Here is a 22,196-nt window from a genome sequence, read left to right as displayed (position 1 = left end):
TTATGTTAAAGGAACAAATAGGAAGCAGTGATCATAATATAATAGAATTAACCCTGTAGTTTGACAGGGAGAAGATAGAATCAGAGGCATCATTATTACAGTGGAGTAAAAGGAATTACAGTGGCATGAGCAAAGAGCTGGCAAAAATGTCAATGATTTGGATGAAAGCATTATGGCTAAGTTGATAGGTTCTTGATTAATCAGGGCATTACAAGTTACAGGGAGACCTATCAGATCTGCTTATTTAAATAGCTCTTTTGAACATTCATTCCAAATAAGGACTTTAGGCAAGTTAAAGTTTTCCAGTCAGGACAAGTCTATCAAGAAGAGGTTATTGAACCAGATTTTTCTTAAATGATAGTTTTATTTCAGGTTTCTTTGTAGATCAGGGAAAGCAGAATTACCTTATCACATTTCAAGTAAAGCCAGATCAGGAGTGGGATAATATGGTTCCCCAGAGATATTGAAAATATTCTGTAACCAAGGAATCATATTGATATGTATAGAATCTACACAATTTCAAAGATGAGAGAAAACATTTTTGACCAATTTATTAGAACTCTTTGGAGAAGCGTTGATAAAGAACAGCGATGGATGGACTGGATTTCCGCAAGCCAGTTGATAAGTTGTCACATCAAAAGATAACTGTGATTGGAGCTGCTGCCCCATGGCAACAGAGACCAGTGTTCAATTCTGGCCTGGAATCTGTATGACCACCCTGTGACTGAGTGGATTCCCTCCAGGGGCTGTGGTTTCCTACTACATCCCAACGACGTGCAGATACTTGCAGATTTTTCATGTGTAGTGTAATTTGCTATTGCAATTTGCCCCTGGTATGTAGATTACTTGTAGAATCTGGGAGTAGTTTATGACAGTGTGGGAAGTTTAAAAGAATGATGACTAATACAGGAATAACAGTATTAATGGTCAGCAGACTTGTCAGCTGATAGATCTATTCCCACATTTGTCTTACCATAGCTCTATAAATCTATGAAAGCTCATGATGTGGGAAATAATCACCAGGCTTGCGCAGGCACAACCTCCCAGTCTCCATTCAGCTATCAGGAGTCACCTGCCATTCATTTTCAACTCATCACCTGCAGCCTATTTAAACCCAGCTCTCATCCACAGCCCTTTGCTCAGCCTTCGAACCAGCAAACCTCTATCAGATGCTTCTGGCCTTCAGTTAACTTATTGTTCATTAACATAAATATCTGGTTCTCCCCTGTTCTGTGGTCCTCTTGTGGCTTGTTATTTTGCATTTTATTAGTAAAATATAATTTACTGCTAAATCCCCTGGGCTGCTCTGCTTTTGGGTCAAGCCTCCTATATATTTCCTGCAGGATGAGTGAACCAGTGATTGACCCAGCAGTTTGTCTGCCTAAAGGAAGTCATCCATTGACTGAAGGACATGATCATACAGCAGGACACCATTAATCATCTGCTCACTATTCATAACTAACTATCCATCTCGATACAGTAACCCTGTGACAGTCAGTCTCCTCCCCCGGAGCCCCAGACTCTGGTGCCTGAACACATCGATGGATCCCCAACGCAATGCTGCAACTTCCTTTCCCAGTGCATCCTGCACTTCGAGCTCCAGCCATTTCTGTACTTAATGGACTGTGCCAAGTTGCTTTTGTCATCTCTGTCCTGGCTGCACGAGTTCTGACCTGGGCCACCACTAACTGGGACAATGAAACCACCATTTGCAATAAATATGAGGAATTCACCAGTGAGATTCACCGAGTTTTTGACCATCCACGAAGTGGAAAGGTGGAGGGGGGGGGGGTTTGCTGTAGATCTGGTACTTTGGCCCTTGAAGTCTCACTCTCGGTGCTGGATTACACCATGGGGTTTAGAACCATAACAGCGCACTACAGCTGGGGTGCGGAAGTGCAGCTGACCCACGAACCTCTTGGACTTTTGCAGCTGTCTACTTGGAAGATGCCCACCAACTTCAAATGTCTCCCTATTCTCGCCCTCCAAATTGACAAATGTCTTGTGGAACAACCCTCCAGAAGACCATCTAGAACCACAGTTCCATTCCCAGAACTATTTCAGCCTATAGGAGTCTCTCTATCACCAGACACCTGAAGAACTCATGCAGGAGGGAAACACTCCCCACCCCATGAGTACCAGTGGAGAAACAACAGGTGCACTTACTGCAAGAGGTCCTGGTGGATTCTGGCACAGTAGGTAACTTTTGGCAGGGGGGTGGGTGTATGTGTGTGTGTCTGTCTGATTTCCAACCGATCTAATCCCTCACCCCTTCTGCATCACAGCCATTGACAGATATTCCTAGGGATTAGGGACAGTTAGAGTGCACTGACAGCCTACGCACATGAGCATTGGAGAGCACCGCAAATCCATCCAATTTGTCCTTGACAACTCACCCAACACTTCTCTCGTCTTGGGTTACCCCTGACTGTCCACTCATGACCCTCACTTCACCTGATCATCCAGTTCACTGCTGAGATGGGAATCCACCTCTGGACCACCTGCCTGCAACCTCAGCTGATCTCACCTTGTAAGTTCATGGTAATGGCAGAGACTCTCAACCTCTCCAAGCTCCTACAGAAACTCCACAACTTAGCTATTGCTTTCAGTAAAAGGACAGCACCCTGCTGCATTACAGATCATTTGACTGTGTGATCAGCTTGCTTCTGGGCATCACCCCTCCTCGAGGTCATTTGTCTTCCTCTCCCCTCCTAAAACCCAAGGCATGAATGACTACATTGCCAATGCACTACAGCAGGACTTCATTTGACCACCCCAGTCCCCAAATGGTGCAGGGATTCTTCTTTGTTAAGAAGCAAGATGGGGAACTTCATTGACTACGGTGGACTCAACAAAATCACCATCAAGAACCGCAAACCTTTCCCTTGATGGACAGTGTATTCAAAACATTCTGCGGTGTTCAGATACTCACCAAACTAGATCTACGGAGCACTTCTGCCAGGGGGATAAGTAGAAGATGATGTTCAGTGACAACTACGAATACTTGGTGATTCCAAGCCTTCATTAATGAGATCCTCTGGGAAATGCTACACAGATATGAGTTTGTCTACCTCGATGGCATTCCTGTCTTCTGCAATGGCCCCAAGATGATATCAGTTATGTTTGTTCAGCCCTTCAGCATCTCCTCGAAAACCAGCTGTACTGTAAGTTAGAAAAATGCCAGTTCCACACCCAGTCATTTTTTTTCTTGGTTACATCTTTTCCCTCCAAGGCATAATCATGGATCCAGAGAAAGCGTGCACCATCATTGAATGGCCCTGGTTGCACTCCCACAAACAGCTACAGTGCTTCCTGGGTTTCTCCAACTTCTACTGCCAGTTCATCAGAAACTTACAGCAAAACCACTCCTCATTTTAACTCCCGCACCACATTAGCTACCTCATGGATAAGCTAGTCTGCCAATGTGGACCACACTCTTGAGGAGCTCAAGAAATGCTTCACCTTCGCTTCTATTCTCGACCATCTGAACAATTCTGGACTTCTTGCGGCAGAGGTGTACACATCTGATATGGGCGCTGGGACCATCCTCCTTCAGTGAGATCCAAGCAGGAAGACTCATCCTTGTGCCGTCTTCTTTCGCAAGCTCAACACCATATAGTGCTGTTATGGAATAGGAGACTGGGAACTACTCACCATTAAATGAACCGGAAGAATAGAGGCACTGGCTGATGGGAAACTCCATTTATTTCTTGATCTGGACTGACCACCAGAACTTCATATGCCTGTCCTCAATGTACTCCATTTAATTTCTCCAACTAGAGGTCCTCTGGGCTCCTACAGCCCCCACCAGTCCCTCGATGCCTATTGCTTCAATGTAGTCCCATATTGCCATGAATTTCATCATGGGTTTGCCACTTTCTGATGAAGCCATGGTGATCATGACAGCAGTGGACTGTTTCTCCAAGGTGGTGCAATTCATGGTTCTCTCCAAACTTCAGCCAGCTGCTGAAATGACAGACCTAGTTCTCCAACGTGTAATTCGCCACCCTCGGGGGTTTCCCTCAGGACATTGTGTCAGACCGAGGCCCACTATCCATCTCCCACTTCTAATGAACCTTATGCTCCATACTTGGCACCTCAGTGAGTTTGTCTTGTGGCTATCATCCGTAGACCAACTGTCAATCAGAAAGTGCCAATCAGCAAGTGGAGAAGTTTCTGTGATGTTTTGCCACCTCTAACACTTTCACATGGAAAAAGTATACGCTCTGGGCCAAACTGTCCCACAATGAACAAACCTCTTTGTCACCAATATGGGTAAACCTTTGAAGAACTTCATGAATGTCAACCCCCAATGCTTCCTATGGGGGAGTCAGCAGTGGAGGTCCCATCCTTCAGGGTTCTGTTTCTCCAATGCCAGAATACTTGGAAGAGGGCATGGAGATTCATCCATTCTGTGGCTAGACTGATCTCTGCGGATGCTGTGCCAGATTACCTTGGGCTGGGGAGCAGATTTGGCTGTTTATCTTAGATCTGCCTGCAAGCTCTCAGCCCCGGTTCATTGCTAACCTAAGGAATGCCCATTGCATCAACCCAGTAACTTACCATCTCCAGCTGCCACTGTCCCTCAGCATCACACCTAGCTTCCACATGCCCTGCTTCAAGCCCATTGACCATGGACCATTCAAACTACCCAAACCTGCATACCTGGCACAAAGGATAGTGGAAGGTGGTCCAGTGTATAGAGTTCATGGGTTGATGGTTTCAAGTTCTATTTCATCTTAGATCCATTGTTCATCAAGGAGTTCCACTGGTTGCATCCAGATCATCATGGGTTGTCAGGTGCCAACCTTAAGGGGAGGTGTCCTGTCATGCCTGCACAGGCAAGCACCTCCCAGTCTTCCCTCAGCTAATAGGAGTCAACTGCTACTTATCACCTGCAGCCTATTTAAACCCACTTGTCATCACAGTCCAAGTTCACTCATCGAACCAATTAGCCTCAACTAGTTGCTCCTAGCCTTCCTTCAGTTACCTTGTTGCTTCATTGATTTGTGTATCTGTTCTCTATGTTTTGTAGCCATTCGTGGCTTGTTATTTTGCAGTTTATTAGTGAAATATGGTTTACTGCTAAACTATCTTCACTGCTCTGCTTTTGGATCAAGCCTCTTTTACATTTCCTGACCGTAACAGGTTGACTTGGACTGAAGATTGGCTAGACAATAAGAAACAGATGTAGCCATCATATGTCTTCTTTTCATTGACAAGTTGAAATGATCAGTGTGCCACACAACCTTATTTTATTTTGCTGTTTGCTAAAATGACTTGGATGAAAGCAATGAAGGCACTGCTGGTAAATTAGGTGAAAAAGCAAAATTAGGTAGAAATGCAACTTGCAAAGAGGGCAGTACGAGGGGTTATAGATAGGGCGAATGAGTGGACGAAGATCTACCAAATGAAGTATAATGTGCAAAATGTCACATTATAATTTTGATTGGAAAAGTTTCTAAATAGCAAGAGACTGCAGAGATCAGAGATGAAGAAGGACGTAAGTACCTGAATGCATGTTTGTAAAAGGCTTGATTGCAAGTATTCCCAAATAAACTAAGAAAGTTATCAGATTGTTTTGGAATACTTTTAAGAGAAGTCAATGCAAAATTATGGAGGTTATGCTTCACTTAAGCAAGGCACAGCTTTAATCCACATCTGGAATGTAATGCGTATTATCAGTCTCTTTTGTAAGGAAGGACACTAATGAATTGGGGCAGTTTAGAGCAAGTAAAAGCAGACAGGCTTTCAACTGAGGATTAGACTTGTACTCACCAGAGTTCAGAAAATCTCAGAGTAAACTTGATTAAAATGCGTAAGGTGACCTGGCAGGTACCTTGGGAAGAATCTGAAATTAGGTGTTATCATTTTAAAATAATGTGTAACTGTTTTAATTGAGAGAGAGTTTTTCTTGCTTTAATTTTCCTTCAGTAATTCACAAGTTTTTGAAACTCATCTTCTTAGAGCAGTGGAAGCAGAGTGTTTGGACATGTTTAAGGCATAGGTATATAAATACTTCACAAATAATAGGGAACCAGTGGGAGACAGGAACTTGGAGTTGAGGTTACAATCAGATCAGCCATAATCTTTAATAAATAAGAAAGCAGTCTTGAGGGGCAAGTAACCTACTCAGTCTCTTAGTTTATATGTTTGTATAGACCTAACAGTTGTTTCTAGAATGCACTGGCCCTCTTTTGCATGCAGCATTCTTTTAAAATAATGATTTATTGATTTCTTTTTTCCCTTTCTAACATACAAATTCACAATTTGTGATTCATCAAACTGGGAAAACTGATCATGGTTTCCTGCTAGTGCCCCTCCACAACTAACTCGGAGATGCTTAACTGTAATGAGATACTTGGTTTCAGGCATTCTTCAGTCTCTTAGCTGGAGCTGCTTCTGCTCATTCATTCAACTTTCACAGGTGAGGGAAACATGTGAGGAGAGTCAAGATAGGCTACACGACAGCAGCCACCTGTCCATACCAACTTGCTGCCATCCCTTATTTTAATGAAGGTCTTGACACTTGATTGGGATATGAAATCTGAATGTGACGCACTTAAGCAGTCCCAGTTGGCCTCAACCATGAAACCGGAAGTCACAGCAACCATGTAGGAATGCTAGGCTGTGACATCCTTCTGTAGCTGACAAATCAACTGATGCCCACAAACGGAGGTCAGTGGATCTCATGAAGAGAAGGAATCCAAGACATTGAGAACAATTGTAGAAGCCCTTCTAGCCTCTTAGCTGAGATCAATGAACCAGCACAGACCAGGTATCGAGCATGTGAATGTGTCTTTGTTATATCTTTGAATCCTTATTCATGTCTCTATAACCAACATGGTCAGGCCATTGCTATGACAACTCACGGGGTTTCAGATTGACAGGACCTGCAGCAGTGTGCAGATTCATCACACTTTCCTTTCAGTTAGACTCAAGCTAAAAATAAGCTCTTAAATGGTTAAGGCGTAAAGTAGCAATGGGGGTTAAAGTCAGAAGACATGGCAATCTTTCTGAAGTGATTTTTTTTTTATTTCTGTCCCTGAACTGCTAAGCTCTATCTGTTCAACTTACACAGTGACATACTAAGATGCAGGTGGTGTGAGGGATTATAAAATTACCATTGCACCCCTCCTCCCCACTAGTCCACAATATTACTGAGAAGCTTGGGCAGATTCAGCAATATGAAAACACAGCAGGAACATGGAAGAACTGTACTGTTTCTCTTACCTTGTCCAGGTGTGTGCTAAATTGGTATTAATGGCAATATCATTTCAGCAGTTGGCTACTGGCTGCTATTTGTTTTAATTACCCGATGCATTCTATTTCCCTTTGCTGACAACCATTAAATAGGGAGTGACACCATCACCACAGTGGTGTCAGAGAGACAATAGGCCTCCTGCTTGGATAAATCAGGCTGCAATGCCTCCTAGTGGTAGAAAATGATATGCACCTGCCTTAGTAAGTTTGCCGACAGCACTGTGGATTAAATTTATTTAATCACAGAATATTAACACTCGTTGAATCTGAAGTCAAGGAGTTCTGTTAATATTCTACCACATTCATGTTGCATGTTTTGAAAAAATAAGCTGTTTAGTTTCAATATGGCTGTTCACATTCGATACTGCTTTATCTGAAGTTGACTTTAACAAGTCGTTAGAAAGAACACAAACTTTTTTGCATTCCTGTACATATATACCCTCTTAGCAATTGCATTTATCACTGACAAAGAGTGTAACCCTTTAATTTTTCGTAAACCCTAATTCTACAGATTTCTAATGCAACCGTTTTGTTTTTGTGCAACTGGAATACATATTTTCAGAATTTCATTGCTATTACCAGTCATTACCAAGAACGTTTGACATTGGATAGATCATGAGTGGGCTAATACTCTGGAAAATTGTGATGTTACCCTGGAATGAATATTAGTTTGTGTTTTTATATACAAGAATACTGTACTAAAATTTGTGTTATTAAATAAAATCATGTATTTAAAAGTTAGTTTTTTTTATGTTTCAGTGAAAATATTCAGGTATTCATCTATCACATTTGTATAATATCAAAAAATGGCCCAGATGGCTGAAGTATTTTAAATACATGCCAGTCTTTAAAAAAATTTTAAACGGGTGCTTGATTCTTGTCAGCTGGAAGACCATAAATACAATAAAAGGGAAAACAATTGAAGAGCATTAGGAAGAATGCCTTTAAACTTAGAGATTAAACTTCCTTTTTATTTTAGTATCAAAGCAAAAGCAGAGGTGGTGCCGTTTTGCATAAGTGACCTCTGAAGCAAGTAAGAGGAAGATGATTCTCATAATTCCCTTTATAAATTTAACAAATGAAATAAAACAAATGCTTATGTTGTACTATGATGTTGAGATATCATGAATTGCCTCACCATTTGGGAACTGTTGTCAATCTTGTAATGTGGAGTTTTGAAATCAAATGTGAACTATGCAACATCCCACAAGTGCAACTATGTTGGTAACTAACTAATCAGTTTTCAATGTTATTGACTGAGGGATAACTATTGCTCAGGACACTGTTGCTTAGCTCTGCTTCAGAGTTGTGGCCGGTGAGATGCTTTACTCTCCCTGAGGGCATGTGCCATCAGGAGAAGCTGGACAAATTTGGGTTGTTTTCTCTGGAGCGGTGGAGGCCTAGGGGAGATCTGATAGAGGTTTATAAGATTAAGAGAGGCATAAATAGAGTGGACAGGGAGTATCTGTTTCCCAGGGTTGAAATGTCTAATACCAGAAGGCATGCATTGAAATTGAGAGGAGGTAGTTCCAAGGGGGGATGTGAGGGGTAAGTTTTTTACTCAGAGAGTAGTGGCTGCTTGGAATACGCTGCCTGGTATGGTGGTAGAGTCAAATATTTTGGAGGCTTTTAAGAGGCACATGGATATAAGGAAGATGGAGGGATATGGACATTGTCTAGGTAGAAGGGATTAGTGCTGAGGTGTTTCTGATTTATTTTTTAGCTGGTTTGGCACAACATAGTGGGCTGAGGGGCCTGTTCCGGTGCAAATATTCAATGTTCTATGAATCCCTGGTTTATCAATTTATTTGTAATAGGGGACCTGCTACAGGGCAGCACTCTCAAGCACAACATTCCGAATCATCTTAGACTATACACACATCTACATGTCACACGGAGTAATAAATTGTGTTTTAGAGATTAAGAATGAAATCACTTTGATGATGAGAATATAAAGAGAAATTAGCAGGTAGGGGAGAATTTACTTGTAAAACTAACAAAATAGATATGACTTCAGCATTTTTTGTGGGAATTTTTTGTAGTCTCTTTGTAGCCACTGTGATATAGAAAAATGCTTAAATGCAGAAATTAGGCAAGCACTCAGTAAAGGAAGAGTGGCTGTAACAGAGATGATAACTTTATGCTGGATCTTGAAAAGCAAGCAAACTCAGATCAGGTAATGAATATGTGAAATGGGTTCAAGGTAAACTTTCTGTAGTGAGTATCCAGGGACCATGAGGAGGGCGAGTAATAATATATTTGATACAGGGAAATAAGCCAGATTCAGTTAACAGTGCATGATCTCTATCCATTAGAGATCTTAATGTGATCATGTTTGACGTAATGTTTGAAAGGCAGAAACACAAATCAGCTCTGAAGATTCTAGATTTGACTTCTGTGCAAGGAGACACAGACAATCTATGTTAAGCCAGGCAAATCGGCTGATAGGTAAAACAATGGCACAACTGTGGCAGGGCAATCATAGACACTTCAATGTGATAAAAAGCCACTAAAGGCAAAAGCTCTACTTGCCAAAAAAATGCTGTGGAGCAATTAGTGAGAGAGACAACAAAAAAAACTAATATAGTTTCTGGAAAATGGGAGAACACACAAATTATAAGGTGAGAAAGCTTACCAAAGAAGAATAAGAGACTGCAAAATATGTTATTACTAATGCAAAATTGCTAACAATTTTAAGAAAAGTCTGTAGTAGCCCAAAATATTAAGAGCCCCTTGTGTGGCAATGATATTGTAAGTGAAAATAAAGGAATCTGATATTTTCAATGAATAATCAGTATCCATATTAATGGTAGAAACAATTTCCCAGAGACACTAAGGAAACCAAAATTGAATTAGAGGCAAATAATTATCAACTCCATACAAGGAAAGTAGCAGGAAAGAAGAAAGAATGGCAGAGTATATGATACATTCCTGTTATCTGTACTTCCATCCTGGGGAATTAGGCAGGAATTTTACAGATACAAATTACAGTTTTCCAAAGATTTCTTCCATTGAACATGTTTTCATTAGAACAAAAACTTGCACATATCACTCTATTACCTAACAAATGCAAACAAGGGAAGCCAGATAATTACAGAGTTATTAGCTTAACATCTGTACTTCCAAAATATCTAGAGTCTATAATCTAGTGTTATCTAAAAGTTGACAAGCCTTTATAGATGTGTGATCTAGATTATATTGACTGGTTGCATCACAGTCTGGTGTGGGAACGCCAATGCCTTGGAATAGGAAATCCTACAAAAAGTAAAGGATATGGCCCATTCCATCACAGGTAATGTCTTCCCCTCCATTGAGTGCATCTACATGGAGTGCTGTTGCAGAAAAGCAACATCCATTATTAAAGACCTGCACCATCCGGACTATGTTCTCTTCACAGTTCTGCCATCAGGAAGAAGGTGCAGGAGCCTCAGGACCTACACCACCAGGTTCAGGAACTGTTAATGCCCCCCAACCATCAGAGTTCTGAACCAGAGAGGATAACATCACTCAACTTCACTCATCCCATCACCACTATCCCACAATCTATGAACTCACTTTCAAGGACTCTTTATCTCATGTTCTCGATATTTATTGCTTATTTTATTATTATTATTATTATTATTATTATTATTATTATTATTATTATTATTATTTGTAAAGCTTGTTGTCTTTTGCACATTGGTGTTTTTCTGTCCTGTTGGGGGCACTAGTCTTTTATTGATTATATTGTGTTTCCTGTATTTACTGTGAATGCTTGCAAGAAAATGAATCTCAGGGTTGTATCTGGTGACATATATTTACTTTCATAATAAATTTATTTTGGACTTTGAACTTCAATTAAAGCTAATGCTTGAATACCTTGTTGACCAAAGAGAGTCCTGATCTGATTGAACTATTTGAATAAGGGGTAAATTCGTGAACAGAGGTTTAAATATGGATGTTTAAGCATGCAGTTAGTGGCTACTTTATTAGGGATGTCTGGACACCTGCTCTTTAATACAAATATCTAATCAGCCTATCATGTGGCAGCAACTCAAGGCATAAAAGCATGACGACATCATCAAGAGGTTCAATTGTTGTTGAGACCAAACATTAGGCTGGGGAAGAATTGTGATCTAAGTGATTTTGATTGTGGAATAATTATTGGTGGCAGACAGGATGGTTAGATTATCTCAGAAACAGCTGATCTCCTGTGATTTTCAGGCACAACATTCCCCAGAGTTTACAGAGAATGGTGCAAAAAACAAAAACAAACTATCCAGTGAGTGGCTGTTCTGTGGGTGAAAATGTCTTTTTAGAGAGAGAGGTCAAAGGAGCATGAGCAGACCAGTTCTAGCCGACAGGAAGGCCAAAGTAACTCAGATAACATTGTGTTGCAACAGTGGTGTGCACAAGATCACCTCTGACAATGCATGTGTTGAACCTTGAATCTGATAGACTACAGTCACAGAAGGTCACAAACGTACACTCAGTGGCCACTTTAGCATATACCTCTTGTACCAAATAAAACGGTCACTGCATGACTACTATGTATGGACCTCCAGAAAGCTTATGATAAAATCTCTCAAAGATAACAATAATTAAGGATGCAGCTTATGGATTTGGAAACAAATTGCTGACCTAACTTTGAAATCAGCTAAGTACCATGAGATAGAGTGTAGCAATAATAGGTAGATATTTAAAAAGGATGGCAAGATGGAGACAGGTCTCCACCAAAGGAGGTGTAAGGTGCTTTTTCCCTCCACTAGCCTGAAGGTCACCCTTGGACAAGCTATAGCAGCTGCTTAGCCTCTCCCGATCAGGGTCAGATGAAGCCATGGGATGGTCGTATGAGCAGTTGGGGCATTTCACAAGTCTCGTTTATGTGACCACAGACGCCAGGCAGAGCATTGATAATGGCTGGGATCATCCATCTTGTAATGACACTGACCAGAAGAAGTCAATAGCAAACCACTTCTGTGAAAAATTAGCCAAGAACAACCATGGTCATGGAAAGACCATGATCACCTACATCATATGACATTGGACATAACAAACGAACAAATAGTCCAACTGATTCCGAACAGTCTATGGTAAAACAGCAGTCATTCATTACAGTGAAGAATCATTTAGATCATGAAGTTAGAAGTATTTATGTTTGCATTGGCACCAAACCAGGTAGCCTAAGCAGTAAAATTGTAAAAGTAAAGTTACAAAGAAAATTCAATAAATTTAGCAAATGAGCAAAATGTTGGCAACTTGATTTCACTGCAACCAATACTGAAGCTATCAAATTTGATATATGGAAAAAGATAGGATAATATATTTTCAAAATGTGAAGAGATAAATATTCTGGTGACTAAAAAGGACATTGTGCTTTGTGAGTGTGTGTGTATATATATACATAGAACATGAAAATGCTATAGATAGTCAAAGAAAAAAATAAGATGCTAATAGAAAGCTAAAAATTGTATCTAAAGGGATGAAGTAGAAGTGGTTGAAAATTATGCATCCAAACAAAACCCTGATTCAATTGCAACAGCACTATGAGTACTCTTAGTACTACATAATAAAGAGAAGATATTCTGGTTCAAAAGTAAAGAGAAGTGATTATAGAAGCTTGGGAGGGTTTAAAGATCAAGAAGGTTGAGTTGATTAAAGGCTACAACATATTAGGGAGTAGATGAAGAGGAACCGTATTTGTTAGTTAGAGCTTCCAGGACCAGGGTACAGAGTCTAAAGATTTGGTCCATACTTTGCATGAGTCGTGTTAACACTTCTTCATATAGAGAGTAACAGAAATATAGAATTTTAAAATAAACAAATATAGTACAGTTGACACAGGTTTCAGTGATGGCCCAAGTACAGACAGAGAGTCACTGAAGCAGAACGAAGTGTTCATGGAATTTTAATAAGAACTGTATAGAACAAAAGGAAAATAATAAACACTAAGCTAACAGGGCAGCTAGTTAAAACTCTCAAACTAAAAATCTAATACTGACATTGTGGCTTAGAAGCAGTAACTAAATACTAAATTAATACGCCTCATTTACAGCATCAGTCTAAATGTAGTCTTCTTTCCCGGAAAGTGGACGAAGTAAGCAGAGAGCATTGCTGTCACCGTGCTTCAGTTAAGGCACAAGAAGACAGAAACAAAAGGAAGGGAGTTAAATCCAACCACAAATGAAACCCCAATTGGCTGGAGCATGCATACTCATGAGTTTGATTCCCTTTCAGCTAACTGCCCGCAAGGTGCCTGGCCTCAGTGGCAGAGTTTATGGTTGTGGAAATGCAGGTTTATGAACCTGGGTCTCATAAATACTGGAAAAGGTCTTGACTGAATAGTTGCCTAAATACATATAATCCTTGATTTTGCAATCATTGTAATAAATACAGTTCCAAACATTGTCATTAACTGTAACATGCTGTTTCATGAAAGCCATCCTATTTTAGTGGGGTCTGTATTGAAACTCTAGCTGCAGGATAGAGAAGCAGACTGGTTACTAAAACTTTATTTAATTTCTTTCAATGGACCAGGACATCTTCAAGGAGTGGTGCCTCATAAAGGTGACGTCCATGATTAAGGATCCCCCATCACACAGGACATGCCTTCTTCGCATTTTTACCGTCAGGAAGGAGGTAAAGTAGCCTGAAGACACACACTCAGCAATTCAGGTAGAATTCTTCGCCTTTGCCATCCAATTACTGAATTGAACCCATGAACACTATATCATTAAAAAAAATACATCTTACTTCTGTTTTTGCACTAGTTTAATCTATTTGATATGGAAATATATGCTTACTGTAATTGATCTACTAATTTTTTCTTCTTTTGTATATATTTGTTCCACAAACGGGGGTTGCATCATATTTTAGAGGAATTTCAAAGACATAGCTTACATTCAAATTCCTGGACCAAGCATTCTAAGGCTGGATCCAACATGAATGCTAACTGCCCAAAACTGCAGCAATAATCTGATTTTCAGTTGATATCTCGTATAGTGAAGACAGTTATCGGGACTAATACTTTTAGAAAGCTAATTTCTCAGGGCACTCTGTGACAAACCTCTGGTTATGTGGTATGTCATTTCTAAATACTTTAACTCAAGTTCCTGAATTTATCAAGTCTGTCAAGGTCATTATAATGACTTCATTTAGTTCAGGAGTGACCATTGTTTTGTAATAATGCTACAAATCAAAGTTAATACAGCAGAATATTATGTTTTATTTTGTATTATTAGACCATATTCCAATTGGTTGAAAAATTATTAAACTCACCGCACTTAAGATGTCCAGAATTAGAGGGAGAAAGAGGGTAAGAAAACAAGAGATGGAAGAGAGAAAAGGGAGAGGTGTGAAAAGAAATAAGAGTTTGAGACAGAGGAAGAGAGAGTTGGCTTTATCTGTTTCAATCTCAGCTGGATTTGATTTCAGACCTCCAGGTGAAATGTCACTGTTTTAATCTACTTAGAGAGATGATATCAAATTAATTAACACAGTTCTGATTGTTCCAATAGTACTGAAGGGAGGAGATGCATTGTTAAAAGCAACACAGGAGGTTATGAGCCAGTGACAATGAAGGATTATGGAAATTGTACCAAACCAAAAAAAATCATTGTCACTGTCAATATTGCAAACAACACAAGAAATACAGTTGCATAAACATTGAAAACAATAAAAAACTTAGTTGCTATTTTATAAAGTTAAAGGCAATCTATCAAAATTGAAACAATGTGTTTCCAAACAAGAAAAAAAGAGAAAAACTGTAATAATTTCCCATACTGAATTGGAGGTATTTTGTTCTAGTTATTTTTTATTTATATAGGTGGAGATCATAAAATATCATTTTTTGAGCGCCTCTTAAACACAAAATTTACCCACATAATTTTGGCATTAACTACAAATCAAACTATTCTCTCCAAACATATCTACAGTTGTATAAATTAAAACTTAAGGAAATAGATATGCCTATTTTCATTTTTTAATAATGTTCCTTTCTTCCAAAATTTTCCTTTCTTTTCATAGTTGTTCCATTTTCACTTCCCATACTTGGATTTTTTTCCTTCTTAATGTGGCAGGATGCTCAAATAGCAGAACACTTTAGAAGAATGATGTGGATTAAATGCTGGACTAAAAATATTGCCTGCTCATTTTGCATTCAGTACTAAAACAAAATTAAATCAGCTTAAAGGTTGAAGTTGGCAGAAAAAATTGCTGCACCTGACTTAAAATGTTAGCCTTGCTAAGAATTCTGAAGGTTAAATTACATGATAAGTTACAGTGCTTTATTGATTTCCTTATTGCACAATTTGTCGCATTTAAAAGACCTTCTCTGTAACCCTGCAATATGACTTAACTGCAGGCTATTTCCTTCTGTTTCATTTGAGATCGTTTAATGCAAAAAGCTTTGAAGTAAAACTGGTTGCAGCTTTCTGTTTAAATACATCAAAGAGAAATGTGCTCCCCAAAAACCCAAACTAAATTCAGAACATCATGTGGAAATAGTAATAAATGTTAATCTTTTAATTGTGCTTCATCTTCTCTTTTGAACTGACTTTTTCCTTCACCTTTTCTTTTTAATCATTAAAAAAAGCTTATAAAGAATAAAATGATGAACATCAAAGGGGATTTTAAAAATGAAGGCAAGTTGCGCCACAATAATTAAACCATACATTCTAGCTTTACGGGTGATTTCTCTCTGTACAGACAGTGAATGAGCTCTTCTGTTGGTGATGATATGAAATATTCATCCATATATCTTGCCCAAAATATTTTTTACAAGTGGAATTCTCGTGATATAATGGTTTCTATTACTTCATTGTCATTATTTCCATGTGTTCATTGATTTTAAAGACAATGCTTCTCCACAGAATTTTGTTGTAAACTTGTCAACTCTTTCTCCCTTGAACAAAATAAAATCTTAGAAAATATTCAATCTTCCCATTTTCATTTCAGTAGACATTTATCCTTCTTCTAGACCAGCCCATCCTTTGAACCTAAGTTTGCCCCATTTTCACCTCAACTTTCATTCTGTCATATCACCTACAGTCTTTTTGTTCTTTAATATATTCATTCAGGGGTTGTGGACTCTGCAAGCTAGGCCAGCATTTAATTTTTCACCCCTAGCTGCTCTTAAGAAGGCGGTAGTGAGCTGCCTTCTGGAACCACTGCAGCTCTTGAGATGTGGTCGCTTCTTAAAGTATCCAACCTGTTTCCATTCACTCCTGATACAGTATTGTCATCCTTATTATAATCAAAGGGAACTTCTGTTGTCTTAGATAGAAATAATTTTTTCATTATGTGCTGTGTTATATCATGTGGGCGATCATATAGTCTTTCTATGATGATGATTGTGCTTAGCAAATTTTTCTACAGAAGTGGTTTGCCATTGCCTTCTTCTGGGCAGTGCCTTTACAAGACAGGGGGCCCCAGCAATTATCAATACTCTTCAAAGATTGTCTGCCTGGTGTCAGTGGTCACGTAACCAGGACTTGTGATACACACCAGCTGCTCATACGACCATCCCCCATCTGCTCCCATGCCTTCATGTGACCCTGATCAGAGGGCTAAGGTGGTGCTATCCCTTGTCAAAGGGTAAACTGCAGGCTAGGAAAGGAAAGGAATACCTTAAACCATTTTTGTTAATGACATATCTCCACCCTGCCATGATTTTACATTGAGTAGGCTATAAAATGAGGCACAAAGTAACTTTATGACAAAGAAACTGGTTATTTCAATGAATTTGAATGAAGATCATGATAAGCAAAACAGTGTGTAAAGACATCACATGTTATTGGTTTGAATTATAAAGCCTTGGACAATTATGCATTCATATCTTTGTCAGGTACCTTCACTGTATCAGAGTAGCAAATAAGATGCATAAATTGCATTGAATTGTGTCATAGAGAGAATTGTACAACAAAAAAAAGCCTTTCCGCCTATCAACTCTGCCTTAAGCCATTAAGCACCCACTTACACCACTTACACTATTCCTGCTTTTTTTTAGCTCTCGCAATATTCCTAGATTCTACCATTCAACTGCACACCAGCAGCAATTTACAGTGCATAATTAACCTACCAACTCATACCTCTTTGGGATTTGGGAGGACGCTGCAGAAACTGGAGCACCCAGAAGAAATCTATGTCATCAGAGAGAAAACATACAAACTCCACACAGACAGAATCTGGGATCATGATTGAATCAAGTCACTGGAGTAGCGAGGCAGTAAATTTATCAGCTGCGTCTTTGTGTCATCTTTTATTTTAAATTTCTTGTCTCTCTGTAGGGTTATCTTTCCTTGTTGTTGGCAGTCTTTTTCAGATCAATAGTCTTCCAAAGAATCACTGTTCATTTAATTCTAGCTTATGTATGCCCTTATCATCTTTCAACAACATCTCTCTATTTAAAAGAGTCAAGGGTATGCATAAGCCGGAATTAAGTCAAAGGCCTACATTATTGTCAAGGACACACTGTACTTTACCTAACAGAAGAGACCAAGTGTTTGGTTCAAAGGTCCAATGCTCTGGAATTCCCAATCTTAACGTTTGACTTTCCATTTCCTTCACTTCATGAAACTCCCTTAAAATCTCTGTGCACAGGATTTTGTCACTAATTTTACGTCTCTTTTTTTAGGCTCTATGACAAAGCTGGGCTCGGTACTAATATGAAGATGTTGTTCTACTAAAATGGAGAACTAAAGAAGGTGCAAAAGGAAAATCATCCAGGTTTCATATTTCATGACAGCTACACCAGTATCCCTGTGGTAACTGAGCCATGACTGGAGGTCTGCCGGGGGACTGGATTAATGTCAGACTTGTTATCACCGTAACCGAATAACCAATTTGCATTTTCGAACTTGGCACAAATATGAAGAACAGTTATTAGATCAACTCTAAAATGCTGCAGTTATCCCAATGAGGGCTGTCACCTTCAGGAGAAAAAGAATCCCTGAAGACCATGGAAATAAATATAAATTAAACATACTATAATCCATGGTCAATTATTTAGAAGTCATTGATACAATGATTATGATACCAATATGCTCTTTGAGGGCAGAGTAGTTAGAACTGTCCCATTATACTGTAAATTAGGACCAAATATTCCTGAGTTTTATCAATTAATCCATATGTAAATTTCAATCCACTAAAATTAACACTCCTGTCTATATGCATATTAATCACCATCTTATATTTTGCACTCATTGCAAATTATGTTCTCGCTTGAAAATTAAATTACTACTTGATGAATGCATAATACAAAATGGTTGTTTTCATAACCATTGAGATTTGACCAGAACAAAGTTATACCTCTATTAACGTATAACTAATTATGATCAATTTACAACCTGGTGGTGTTTGTGCAAAAATAATTATCCAGTAATATGGTTGTTTTCTAGGTGTTAAAGTTGCAGCCTCTGGATTATATTGTAAATCAATACTTGAAAGTGCTCAATTTGCCTTAATTTATCAGAAGCTTGTCATTTTAAAATTTTAAATTTAGCTGCAGTTTTCCTTCTCATTTTAGTTTGTACTGAAGATGAGAAAATCTTCAATGAGTAATACATTTGTAAAACAAGATGTCACTTGTACTTTCACAATATATACATATCTATTAAATGTCAAAATGCAGCATGACTTCCTTCTTAAAATTCGAATGAGTGTCTATTATCTGTTTTATGGCAAAAAATAAAGATGATTTGATTTGATACAGTGAATTGTTAAAGGTTATTTTCCTGCTGCTACATAAACATAGAAGCTTTATTTCTCAATATTGCTGATAGTACATCCTTTAACATGATCTATTTAATGTTCAGCTGCAAACTGTTTCTAAATGTTCAATTTCTTCCAAGTAGTGAAATTATATTAGTTGATGGAAGTAGTTTCATCAAAAAATAATGTAGATTATGAACCTTTCCTGAAATCTGTATGCACTACCTTCTATGCATAACTTGTTCTTTTGTCAGCCCGAAGATTCTTTTTTGCTGTGTTTCATGTTTAATCCATCCTCGAGTTCAGTGCATTTCAGGTGAAGATGATGTTACTGCTTTCTCCCTTTTTCGTCTGGTGTAACGAACATAGGAAGGGTGACACTGTAGCATCACAGTTAACGCAAAGCCATTACAGCTTGGACCGTTCCAGATTTCAGAGTTCAGTTCCGGCGCCATTCTGTAAGGAGTTTCTGCAGGTCCTCCCAGTGGAATTCTTGAATTTTTGCTGGCTTCCTCCCACAGTCCAAAGGTGTACCAGGTAAGTTAAATGGTCATTGTAAATTGTCCCATGATTACGTTAGGATTAATTAGGGTTGTGAGGATGCAGGGACAGTGTGGCTTGAAGGGGTAAAAGTGCCTACTCTGCATTGTATCACGAAAGAAAATAAATAAAAGATCAGTCTATCTACATGGCATACAGTTGTTAGGAAATTTAACAGTATCATTAAAGATGCCTGCCGTCTGGCCATTCATTTTCCTCCCTTCCACTTTCTGGGAGAAGATACAGGAGCTTGAAAACCTGGATATCCAGACTTAAGATCAACTTTCCCCTCTGCTGTCAGACATTTGAGCCAATCACCTCCTTCATACCTATGATACAGCCCCACTCTCTTACTCTTAATTCTACCTATCACAGTTACTGCATTATAAATTCAGCATAATTTTTACACAACTTCAGATTTTTACACTACGATCCTTGAACTGTTCTGCTGTTTTGTGCTTGTAGCTGTAATTATTATTGCTCTGTATAGTACTGTGCTAAAGTCTTAGGCACATATATATAGCTAGGGTGCCTAAGAATTTTGCACAGTAGTGCAATAATTTTATGTATTGCACTGTACAGCTGCCATGAAAAAAACAAATTTTGTGACGTATCTGAATGACGATAAACCTAATTCTGATATGGTTCTTTATTGTGGACTGAGAGTGGGAAGGTAGTAGGGAGAGGGGAATCATGGCTGGGGAAAAGGGAAGATAGAGGGCAGGGTGTGAAGCACCAGAGGGACATTCTGTAATGATCAATAAACCAATTGTTTAGAATCAAACGACCTTGCCTGATGTCTGAGGACTGGGTGTGCCTGCACCCTCATCACCCTTTGCCCCTGACACTCCTTCTCTGCCACCTGCCTCATGACGTTCCCACGACAATCCACCCTCACCATTCCCAACATCCTTTGCTTTTGCCAGATGTACAAGCTCATTTTCCACTCTTCGTTGACAAATGCAGTACTGTGCAATAGTCTTAGGCACCCTAGCTCTCTCTCTCTCTATATATACATATACACACACTTAAGGCTTTTGCACAGTACTGTATATTATATTCTCTGAACTTAATGCAAGCAAGGAATTTCATTGCACCCTGCTGGATATGACAATAAGCAAATCTGAATCTGCCCTCCTGAATTGAGGATGGCCATAACACTGTTACTTTGACCCAATATCTAAGAAGAAATAATGGCAACAAAACTCAAAGTAAATTTATCATCAAGGTACATATATATCACTATATACAACCCTGAGTTTTCTTGCGTGCATTTTCAGTAACTCCAAGAACCATAATAAAATCAATGAAAGACCACATCCTACAGGACAGACAGGCGCCTTGTTGCAAAAGACCACAAGAAGCTCAAATACAAAAGAAAAATACTAATAAATAAATAAACAAATAAATAAATAAATAAATAAATAAATAAATAGATAGATAAATAAATAGATAGATAGATAGATAGATAGATAAATAAATAAATAAATAGATAGATAGATAGATAGATAGATAGATAGATAGATAGATAGATAGATAGATAGATAGATAGATAGATAGATAGATAGATAGATAGATAGATAGATAGATAGATAGATAGATAGGTAGGTGAATAAATAAATAAATAAATAAATAACTTTGAGGGCATGAGATAAAGAGTCCTTGAAAGTGAGGTCATAGGTTGTGGAAGTAGTCCAATGATGATGCAAGTGAAGTTGAGTGAAGTTAACCCCACTGGTTCAAGAGCTTGACGATTGAGGGGTAATAACTGCTACTGAATCTGGTGGTGAGAGTCCTGAGGTTCTATATCTTCTTCCTGATGTCAGCAGCAAGACGGGAGCATGACCTGGGTGATGGGGAGTTGGGGGGTTCCTGATGATGGATGCTGCTTTCCTGTGACATATTGTTGTGCTCAGTGGTGGGAAGGGCTTTACCTGTGATAAACTGGGCTCTATCCACCACTTTTTTCAGGATTTTCCATTCAAGGGTGTTGGTGTTTCCATACCAAGCCATGATGCAACCAGTCAATATACTCTCCATGACACATCTATAAGAGTTTGTCAAAGTTTTAGATGTCATGCTGAAACTTCATAAACTTTCTAAGGAAGTAGAGGCACTGCCATGCATTCTTCAAAAATGCACTTACATACTGGGGCCAGGATAGATCCTCTGAAATGATAACAGCGAGGAATTTAAAGTTGCTGAACCCTCACCGTCTCTGATCCCCTGATGAGACTGGCTCATAGATCTTCAAAAGAGGTATATTTAGAAGTATTATATGTTACCCTCAGAACATTGTTGTGGCTCACTGGCATCATCTTGTTCTCACTGCCATCTCGGCTTGCTTTGACATTCAAAATATGGATGAAAGATTACAAACTCCCAATGATCCCCTGAATTCAGTATCTGGTACCAATGTGAGAACATCTTTCATGAGAGTGAATCCACTAAAAGCATTTGCTCCCGATGGGGTACCTGGCCTAGTACTGAGATCTTTAACCTCCAGCATAGGCAGTCTAAGGTACCCACTTGCTTCAAGCAGGCTTCAGTTATACCGGTGCCTAAGAAGAACCTGTCTCAATGACTATCAACCAGTAGCACTTATATCCACAGTGCTGAAGTGTTTTGAGAGGTTTTGTGATGAAACATGTCTGGGAAGCATCTTGGATCCACTCCAATTTTCTTACCAGAGCAACAGATCCACA

This window comes from Hypanus sabinus, chromosome 28, assembly GCF_030144855.1.
Source record: "Hypanus sabinus isolate sHypSab1 chromosome 28, sHypSab1.hap1, whole genome shotgun sequence".
In the NCBI taxonomy this organism is placed as follows: domain Eukaryota; kingdom Metazoa; phylum Chordata; class Chondrichthyes; order Myliobatiformes; family Dasyatidae; genus Hypanus; species Hypanus sabinus.
Note: the sequence above shows the minus strand (reverse complement) of the source record.